At 46.4% G+C, this 11,268-nt stretch overlaps 1 pseudogene; it reads right to left on the reverse strand.

Annotated features, from left to right (window-relative positions):
- Positions 1-8,629: 8,629 nt before the first annotated feature.
- Positions 8,630-11,017, reverse strand: LOC132480843 (ferritin heavy chain-like; annotated as a pseudogene).
- Between the last annotated feature and the right edge of the window lie 251 nt (positions 11,018-11,268).

An 11,268-nucleotide genomic window follows, 5' to 3' on the forward strand; every position in this document is an offset into this window, starting at 1 on the left:
GTTTAGATTTCCTTAGGCTCTGATCATTTAAAAACACTTTAAATTTTTGTAGGGACGTGGTCAAAGCAAAGGAGGACGTGAGGGACTTCCCTGGTGGTACAGTGGTTAAGAATCCGCCTGCCAATGCAGGGCACATGGGTTCGAGCCCTGGTCCGGGAAGATCCCACATGCTGTGCAGCAACTAAGCCCGTGCGCCACAACTACTGAGCCTGCGCTCTAGAGCCCACGAGCCACGACTACTGAAGCCCACGCGCCACAACTACTGAAGCCTGTGTGTCTAGAGCCCGTGCTCTGCAACAAGAGAAGCCACTGCAGTGAGAAGGCCATGCACTGAAACAAAGAGCAGCCCCCGCTCGCCGCAACTAGAGAAAGCCCGCATGCAGCAACGAAGACCCAAAGCAGCCAAAAATAAATAAAATAAGATAAATTTATTTTTTTAAAAAGGGACGTGAAGAGAAGAATGGGTTTGAGGAGTGGCTTGATGGGAAAGGCTGGTAAGCTGTTGAGGAACTGGGGGAAATGTCACAATATGAAGCTCCATCTGGTTGTAAAGGTTGGAAATAAAGGTTGGAAACTCAAATCAGGGATCTCCAGGGAGTCCCTCCCCAATTACTAACTCCACAGGCTTCCGAAATCAACAACTTCCACGAGCTCACCAGTCACAGACACCGACTCCCTTCCATGACCTGCCCCAATAATAGTCATAAACATTGACTCCTGTACCCATCAGTGACCCCCTCCAAGCTCCTAATGTCCCCCAACGACTCCATCACTGCCCCCAATACCTCATCCTTGATTCCCCAAACCTCCACATAATTAATGCCCACAGACTCTCCCATAATTGACCTCAAGAAGCCCCATTACTAACCCGACAGTCCTATCAGTGACCACACAGGCTCCGCCAATTACCAGTTCTCACAGGCTTCCCAATCAGCGACCTCACAAACCTTCAGCCCTTATTCCCCAGGCCATGAATTCTGAACCCACAGATTCATCATGCCATAGCGGACCCCCCATTCCCTCCGTCACTGAACCATAGATTTGCCCAATTAAAAACTGCTCAGATCACCAGAGTCAACAGACTCTCCGATTATGGACTAAACAAACGGCGTCTCAACCCAATACACCTGCCTCCTTGACCCTCACAGACTCCTGCCACTGACCCCACCGACCCTAATCACTGATCCAGCACTGCACCCCACAGAAGTCTCTCCTCTTACCGGGTCTTCTCACGACGTGGCTGGAACCACCACAGGTTTCCTAAGGCTACTTTCCAAAGCAGGTCGCCTGCCAACGCCACAGCGCCTCTGTTGCGCGTACTCAGTACTACCTGTGAGCCGCCAATGGCCGCCGGTCACGTGAAGCACCTCCAGGGACCCGGATTCTGCACGTGGGGTGGGCAGGAGTGGAATGGCTCTGCGGGGCAATATGGCGGCAGCTGTGGAGCAGGCGTTTTCCAAGTTGTGCTCTACAGAGAAGTAGCCTCTTCCACCGGACGTCTCAGCTCTGGAGCGTCCGTCTCCCCAAGTGCCATCAGAAGTGTGGCACACGTGCCGACTCTTGACAATGCAGCTGGGTCTTCTTCCCCGTCAGTTATGTGGGACCAAGGCTTCAAACGGCCGTGGCCACCGAGTCTCTCGTCACAGGAGGTGGTGGCCGTCTTGAAGGAGGTGTACGTGTCCAACAGACTTTCATCCTTAGCAGAGAGAAGCCTGGTCGAGGGGCAGACCGTGGGAATGCTTTTGGCTGGAGAAAGCTCTAGAGAAAAAGTACAGGGTTCTGGAGGAGCTTAGGTGGTGAAACTGGGTCCCCCTAAAACTGAGTTCCTCTACTGAAGCCGAATCCAGCCTCTGTACCCGGACACCGAATTAACTTCGGAGACAGAGTTCCTGGTGAAGTAGAAAAATAGCTTTACTGCCTTGCCAGTCAAAGGGCGCCAGAACAAGCTAACAACCTCAAAACTATGAGTCCCAACGTGGAGGGGGTAGTGAGGGGGTTTTATAGGAATGGTTCTGAGAGGGCGTGGACCTGCTTCTGATTGGTCGGTGGTGAGGTAAGTGGGAGTCAATATCCGCAACCTGAATTCAACAGGTGGGAGGCCTCCGTGCCTGTGAGCAGCTTGCCTTAACTTCTCCCACCTGGAGGGAGTTTCAGTATCTGCAAAACAGCTCAAAGACACTGCCAGGTGTAGCCCTTGAAGGGGAACAGGACTCTGCCCCAAGGCAGCACTACTGTTTCTAGACTATTCCTCCCTTGTCTCTGCATCCCCTCCCTTCCCTAATTAGCATCTGTTTAAACCTGTCCCTTGGAACTAAGGGAAGGTCCTGAAGTCTAAATGAAGCCTATTTTCTGTAATCAAGAAGTGGGGGACACGGTTGGTGGTGCAGAGGTTAAGAATCCACCTGCCAGTGCAGGGAACACGGGTTCGAGCCCTGGTCCGGGAAGATCCCACGTGCCACGGAGCAACTAAGCCCATGCCCCATAACTACTGAGACTGTGCTCTAGAGCCCACAAGCCAGAACTACTGAAGCCCGCAAGCCCGTGCTGCACAACAAGAGAAGCCACCACAATGAGAAGCTTGTGCGCAGCAATGAAGACCCAACATGGCCAGAAATAAATATTTTTTAATTAAAAAAAAAAAGTGGGCGACACGGAAAGGCTTTTGTGCCCAGGAGCCCCACTCCTGCTTGGTATCACTACTGACTTTATGATTAAGCTCTCTGTCCAGAACTTTATTCCCTTTCTTATACCCTCTGACCTCAGTCCTGAGCTACTGTGAACACTAATCCACCAGAGTCTGAGATTGCTGTTGTCAATAACATCCTTAATGTAATAAAATTGCTGTTGTAGATATCATAATTAACATATTAACTCAAGTTGTTGCTTCAGGGAAAAATGAGCTCAAAGACCCTCGGGCTATGGACCACCTGGCCAGAGAATCATAAACACATTCTGACTCCCAAAACCGTGATTAAGAAATGTCACAGATATGTTACAAAACGATGATTAATCCTAGTTTCTTTGTTCTTCACCTTTATAACATCCCTAACACAAAGACCAAGATAGAGTGGGTCTGAGACTCATCTCCGCCTCCCTTGCTTGGCGCCCTGCAAATAAACCATTACTTTGCTACAAACACCTGCTGTCAGAGTTTGGCTTTCAGCGCCTCAGGCACACAAGCCCTTGCTCAATTACAATGTAGCGACCCAAAGGTTCCTCTGAGGCTAGTGCCTGTGGTCGGCTGACCCTCTGCCAGCGCAGGACTTTCTTTTTGAAGATCCAGCAGCTGCCCAGCCACTTTGGCCCAGGGATCTGGCTGGGGAATTCCCTTCTCAACCGAGCATCAGCAACCCTAGGCAATATTTCAGGCTTGCAATAAAGGAATGTTTTCTCGATTGGAAGACGTAAGCAACCGCACGATAGTGCCAGCCTAAAACTTTTATCCTTGTATATTGGTGCTCTCCTAGGCCCATTGCCCATATTGCAGGGATTGGGTTTAATGAAAGAGCCTAAGGTTGCTTTTGGAATTGGTTTGACTTTAAATCTTTTGGAATTGATTTGGCTTTTGTCTTGTGTGTGCATGTGAGTGTATATTTGTGTTAAACAAGGTGCACTATTTTAATTGGCGGATATGGGGGGGGGTTCAGTTTCTAAAAATAGCCCTTTAGGATGCATCCTACAAAATTGGACCACCTTTAGTTCTGGTTCCATGACTAAAGCCAAAGTTTTGTTTGTTTGTTGTTTTGGTAACACTGCGTAGTCACATTCTTTAGACTCTGAAGAAAAATGCCCATGACAAGCCTCATTTGACAATCCAAAACTGGTTTTGCCCGTCTAAAACATTTTTTTTTAGAATTCTGACCCTAAGGGAACAAGTCCTTCTAGAACTTGCTTTTCTTTCCCTGTGAGATGTAAATGTTTTCCCAGGGCTCTCAGGAAGTCGTATCTTATCTAGACCATCTCCAATTCTTGAGATTGAGGGGATAAAAGGGAAAAGAGGCCTTTTAAATTTAAATTATTCCAACTGTTAGTTATAAAGTAGTGAATTTTATATTATAATGCCTGATTCATGACTAAGTTTTAAAATGAAGCTATGAGATCTCTGTCTGGATGTATGTATGTAACATGTGCATTATAAATGTCTTTACCTTTACCAAAATTAATTTATAAATGAGCTCTATTTAATTGGCTTAAAGGAGTTTAAGTGCTTATATAAATTCTCAGAAATGTAAAAGAAACTAACCCAAATGAATTTCAGGTTCTTGTGATCTGGGAAATAGTCAATATTAAATTAATATCTGGTATTAAAGTTAGCTTAAGCTTGTTGGGTTAATTAATATAGACATGTCTTTATTTTTATTTTTTAATTAAAAATATTGCTTAAAAATGTAACCATGGGGCTTCCCTGGTGGCGCAGTGGTTGAGAGTCCGCCTGCCGATGCAGGGGACAGGGGTTCGTGCCCCGGTCCGGGAAGATCCCACATGCCGCGGAGCAGCTGGGCCCGTGAGCCATGGCCTCTGGGCGAGCCTGCGCGTCCGGAGCCTGTGCTCCGCAACGGGAGAGGCCACAACTGTGAGAGGCCCGCGTACTGCAAAAAAAAAAAAAAAAAAAAAAAAAAATGTAACCATGATCGGAGCTTTCAGTAAGTTGTACTCTTTCTGCTGATGGAGGGTTTGAAATATTGTGAGAATTACTAAAGTGCGATAGACACAAAATGAGCAAATGCTGTTGAAAAAATGGTGCCAATAGACTTGCTCAACACAGTGTTGCCACAAACCTTCAATGCGTAAAAAACGCAATTTCTGCCAAGTGCAGTACAGTGAAGCACAATAATATGAGGTATGCCTGCATTTGATTTCACAGCAATAGTGTGCTATATATATTATCTGCACTTTGCAGATGGAGAAACTGAGTCTCAGTGCAGTTAGGCAACTCAATCGAAGATAATTTTTTTAAACAGAAAGCAGTAAGTTGAAACAAATATATAGAAAAACATTTAAACTTGCCCTGATAATTAAAGAAATGTAAGCTAAAACCTCAAACTACCATTTTTCACTGAAAAAAATTTTAAATTTAATTATAGTTGATTTACAATATTGTATTAGTTTCAGGTGTACAGCATCGTGATTCAGTATTTTTAAAGACTATACTCCACTTACAGTTATTACAAAATCATGGCTATAATTCCCTGTGCTACACAATATATCCTTTGAGCTTATCTATTTTATACATTGTAGTCTGTATCTATTAATACCCCTAATTTGCCCCTCCCCTCTTCCCTCTCCCCTTTGGTAACCACTAGTTTGTTTTCTATATCTGTGAGTCTGTTTCTGTTTTGCATGTACATTCATTTGTATTATTTTATAGATTCCACATGTAAGTGATATCATATTGTGTCTTTCTCTGACTTAATTCACTAAGCATAAATATTCTCTAGCTCCATCCACATTGCTTCAAATGGCAGAATTTCATTCTTTTTATGGCTGAGTAATATTCCATTGTATATATATACCACATCTTCTTTATCCATTTGTCTGTGGATGGCACTTGGGTTGCATCCATGTCTTAGCTATTGTAAATAGTGTTGCTATGAACATTGGGGTGCATGTATCATTTCAAATTAGTGTTTTCGTTTTTTTCTGGATATATACCCTGGATCATATGGTAGTTCTGTTTTCAGATTTTGAGGAACCTCCATACTATTTCCCATAATGGCTGCACCAATTTACATTCCCACCAACAGTGTACAAGGGTTCCCATTTCTCCACATCCTCTCCGACATTTGTTATTAGTAGACTTTTTCATGATAACCATTCTGACAGGTGTGAAGCAGTAGATTCTTTATCTAGAATTGTACTAGGCAATACAGTTGCCTTAGATCATATTGTATATGTAGTGGCCAATATCTCCTGTTATATGTTAATACCACATCAGAAGTTAAAACCTACTTCGATAAAATTAGGCAACTGGCTACACATCTCCCCAGAAATGCCAGGTCCAGACTGGTTTTCAGGCTTATTCTCCTGAATTCCTCAGGGAATAAGATATATTTTCCAAGGTTTATTAAAGTTTGGGTTTCACTCCATCTCCTACATCTAATTGGGTCTGCTGCACCAAAACGATGGACCAAGGGACTTTTTAGTCATGTAAGATTCGGGTCCAAGACCTGGAACTTGGGAATGTTCCCAGCTCAATATGCAAAATTTCCACTCCCCAAATTGAGGTGGGACATAGCCAGAGCAGTCACTACCCCGTTCCCTCAAAGATTTGGGGAAAGTCAAAACAGGAGTGAGGATTGAACCCAAGTCCCCCTAAAACTGAGTTCCCTTAGTGAGTGTATGATTAATCTCTGTCCAAAACTTCATTCCCATTCTTGCCCACTCTGACCTCAATCCTGAGCCAGCTGAACACTCATCAGCCAGAGTCAGGTTGTTGTCAATAACATCCTTACTGTAATAAAATTGCTGTTGTAGACAGGATCATTAACGTACAAACTCAGGTTGTTTCTCCAGGACAAGACGAACTTCAAGACCCCGAGCCATGGACCGCCTGGCCAGAAGTATCATAAACCAGAGATATTCTGACTCCTGAAACCATGTTTAAGAAATGTCAGAAGACGACGATTAATCCCACCCTCTTTAGTCCCCTTTACAATTTGTCTCCCACTCCCCCGCGTGGCACCCTGCAAATAAACCATTACTTTGCTGCAAACACCCGCTTTCTGTGCCGTGAGCACAGAAGCCCCTGCTCGGTTACAGTGGTACAGAGGATGGGGAACAGGCATGGCCTATGTAGGAGTGTCAAAGGGAGCTGGGCCAAGAAAGATGAGGTAGGAGGAACGCCCCGAGACTGTGGGAGGGTCTGTGTTGAGGGCAGGCCTTCTCATCTATATGGGCGGGGCCTCTGGCAGAGGCAGGGCTTTTCTGCCTCCAAGACTGGGAAATACCAGCAGCATCAGAAGCCAAAAGAGGTGGAGTGGAAGTTGGGGGATAAACTTTTTTCTACGTTCCATCCTGTAACTCTCTTGTATTCCGACAAGCCTGCTCTCTTTGTTTACACGGCTTATGAAAAGAAGCTTCAGAGGGTAAGGGGCCCATCTAAATCACACAATGAGTCAAAAAAAGGAAAATGACTCATCAGCTGGGAGCCTCCTGCCCAGTGAGCAGTTGCCCGTGAAGCAGCTGATTTGATTTCCTCAGCCAATGACAGAGGGGAGCCCTAGGGGAGGAAGCACTTTCCCCAACTGCTCCCACCCTTCCTTCAACATCCGGCCAGATGCCCTCGAGTGCCGACCCCTCCCCTCCATACCTTCACATGACCACAACTCAGCCCCACCTGCTGAAATTAGTGTCCTTTACCCACACTCACCTCCAGCTCGCCAGTGAAGACTGTGGAACCGAGAGAAAACCAGCTGCCGACCTGAAGACTGAAATTCCTGTTACATCCACCACCTGGTGGAGCTGGCTGTCAGTCAGTGGATGGGAAGGTTTGAGGAATCGATGAAATGGAAGGTCAGGAGATGAAGGTCCCCTGGTAGCCTAGGATTGGTAGGCCTTTGTGTGTGTTGGGGGGGGTCAGTCAAGAATAATCTGTAGAGTCCAGTGATGGAAAGGTCCTCATGGTCCATGACTGGTGCAATTCCAAGAGTCAATTATTGGGAGTATGAGGATGTCATGGTTGGAAGCCATTGGAAAGAGGGCTTTTGAAATGATCAGAATCCAACTATCTCACCCAGATTATGTTCTTTAAATATTACCCTTCGAATTTAGGTCTTTGATCTATTGAGAATGGATCTTGATATATAATGTGAGGTAGGAATCTAATTTCATCTTTTTCCATGTCAATAATGAGTAATTCCAGCACCTTAAAGGATCCTCCCTTTCCCCTCTTTACATGATTTCAGACTGTGTATTTATCCCTAAAATAAGAATATAAAAAAATGTACAAAACATACAACAGGTTATAAATTCTAGGGGCATAAACCATACTGGTGTTTTGGGTCATAAATCCCATCAAAGTTACTAACGAAACCCCCTCACACACACACACACACAAATAATGACTAGTAACTGTACTAACAGGTTGTCTTATACAGAGCAAATATTCAAGGACTGTTTAAATAAGTCTCATTTTATTCACAAATATATTTTCAATCCGCACTTGTCTATAAGTGGACTGTAAGATTTGTAAATTGCAGGGGCCAAGGGCACGCACCACAGCTCATCTCAATTGAAGTAGGTTGCTCGCCTGATTATTTAGCTATTGTCTCTCACCTCGCAACCTACTCTTCCACTGTCTGCTTTGTGATAGCGCAAACCAGATTCTCTTTTGCCAGCTTCACGTTAAGTTCTGACAACATGGGCCACTAGAGAGAATGGGTAGGCAGTGGGACTTGCTTTTTCCTGTTTGCTTTCTCTTCTTGCTGCAGAGGAAACAGTTGGTTGCTGTTTTCAGTTTTCGTCCACAGTCTTAGAATCATCTTCATCCCACGCCCTCAGGCATTCTAGCATCAGCCAGCCATGTGCTCTCCTCAGAGACTGGAGGAAGAAGAGTTCCATGGCGGGGGAGCAGGGGACCAGGGGTGGGGGGGTCCATCCCCCAGGCTCCTAATTCCTTGCACCAGCCAGTCATTTGTCCTGTTCAAGCCAGCACAAAGTTTCAAGTGAATGACTGAGGAGCAGTGACTTCTAACTAAATCACTCCTACGTAAAAAACAGGGTGACATTTGTGAGATTTTCTTATCAACCAAGGGCCCTCTCACCATGAGACTGGGTATTCTCAATGGCACTGGAATCCTAGTATAACCTGGGGTCTTTATGTGTGTCATTTTTTTTAAATCTGGGTACCAAATTTGAAGGACTAGTACAAATGAAAAACACTTAGGTGGATGCTTTAGTACAACTTACAGAAAAGGTAAAGGAAACCCAAAATGGATGCACTGTCATGGTAACCAGGGAAGTCACCCCCAGGGCCGCTGGGAAGCCAGCATGATGCTTAGCTCTCATCATCAGGGTGAGCCTGTCAGAGACACTCTGCCATGACAGATTCGGGGGCCCTCATCACGCACAAGTGGGTTATGTGGTCACCCAATTCTCTGATGTATTTCACCTGCTCATTCAGGTTGTCACACAAGTAGGGGTCATTTTTCGCAGTAGGCAATTTGTGCAGTTCCAGTAGTGACTGATTCATGCCCTTTTCTGAGTGGAACACACATGCCTTGCCTTGAGCCCACTCTCCAAGTCATCCTGTTCTGGTTTCAGGATACACCAATGATTCGGCCACCTAGCAGGTTCTGCATCTTCATCGGTTTCTCAGCATGTCCCCTCCCCTCACGAGACTGGTGAAGAGAACGGGCAAAGTTCTCCAAAGCCACATCACGGCCATCAAAGCAGTGAGACATGGACAGGTAAACGTCAGAGGCTCCAGGTGGATCTGGCAGTTATTTGTAGCCTCCAAGTCCTGGTGGTAGTGCTGGGGCACCTGTGAGGGGGACGTGGTAGTCACAGCAGTCACACGACTCCCCCTCGCCTTGGGAGTGGTCCGAGGGTGCTGTGAGGAGCAGGCAGAAGGCTGGCTCTGCACAGCCAGGTTGAGGGGGTGGGGTGGTGAGCACCAGCCTCTGTTCAAGCACTGTTTAAGCAGGAAACCATGGCAACTCTCGGCAAAGATGTCTTTTTCCCTGAAAATCATTATTCTGGTAGGCTGGCTCTAAGAAGGCCCTCAAAGATTCTCAACTCTCCCCTTGAGTGTGGGCTGGCCTAGGAACTTGCTTCTAAAAGAATACAGCAAATGGGCTTCCCTGGTGGCGCAGTGGTTGAGAGTCTGCCTGACGATGCAGGGGACACGGGTTCGTGCCCCAGTCATGCCGCGGAGCGGCTAGGCCCATGAGCCATGGCCGCTGAGCCTGCGTGTTTGGAGCCTGTGCTCCGTTACGTGAGAGGCCCGCGTACCGCAAAAAAAAAAAAGAATACGGCAAAGATGATAGAAGATTTAGATATAATAGGTACAATGTGACATGGACTATAAACCATCTTCAAATGAGTTATGGAGTCATTCCCTAGCAAGGAGAAAGAGTTCAAGACATTCTCTATCAAAATACACATTAAGGGGGCTTCCCTGGTGGTGCAGCAGTTGAGAGTCCGCCTGAAGATGCAGGGGACATGGGTTTGTGCCCCGGTCCAAAGATCCCACATGCCGCGGGGTGGCTGGGCCCGTGAGCCATGGCCACTGAGCCTGCGCGTCCGGAGCCTGTGCTCCACAACGGGAGAGGCCACAAGAGTGAGAGGCCCGTGTACCGCAAAAAACAAACTAACAAACAAAAAACCACATTAAGGGTGTTAATCTGACTTACGTTAACAAGTTTCCAAATATCCATTGCAGTCACGAGCTTATCTCCTTTGTGAGATCTCTGCCATTCTGCTAAAGGTTCAACACATTTGGTGTATCCATAGACATTCCTTATTTCTGACACATGATGAGGAACCATGTTACTAAAAACCTTGTCCTATTCACTGCTGTGCAAATTAGGGGCTGACTCGGCAAGGTTGGGGTGTTCAGAACCTGCACGTTCCAATGAAAGGAATGACCCTTGACTGGCACCTGAGAAGGAACCTCTAAGCCCTTGGAATATCCTGCCTGCCAAGAGCGTCTTTGTATACCTGGGGTTTCGGCCATGCCATATCGTTTACATTAGCAATATAATTTTTGGTGAACACCTGCTTTTGTTTGCCTGGGGCTCTGGGCCATTCTGTATCAGTTTGATCCTTAGGAGGCTGGACTTTGAGACGTTAAGGTCAGTCATGTGGTTTCTCCATGCCTCCATAACTAACCCCCTTACTGCCCCTCCCACCCGCTGGCACTAAGGCTCAGGTGAGTTTCTCTGGTTGGCAATATACCATATGTGTTGTCAGGTCATTGCTGGAAGAATTAAGCACTGTCCATACAACTCCACTGGGAGGACAACTGGATGCACCTGGTTTCTCCTAAAGTCTGCCTCATGCATCTTTTACATTTGCTAATTTTTTTTTTTTTTTTTTTTTTTTTTTTTTTTTTTTTTTTTTTGCTGTACGCGGGCCTCTCACTGCTGTGGCCTCTCCCGTTGCGGAGCACAGGCTCCGGACACACAGGCTCCGCGGCCATGGCTCGCGGGCCCAGCCGCTCCGCGGCATGTGGGATCTTCCGGGATCGGGGCACGAACCCGTGTCCCCTGCATCGGCAGGCGGACTCTCAACCACTGCGCCACCATGGAAGCCCTACATTTGCTAATT

Source organism: Mesoplodon densirostris, chromosome 19 (genome assembly GCF_025265405.1).
Source record: "Mesoplodon densirostris isolate mMesDen1 chromosome 19, mMesDen1 primary haplotype, whole genome shotgun sequence".
NCBI lineage: Eukaryota > Metazoa > Chordata > Mammalia > Artiodactyla > Ziphiidae > Mesoplodon > Mesoplodon densirostris.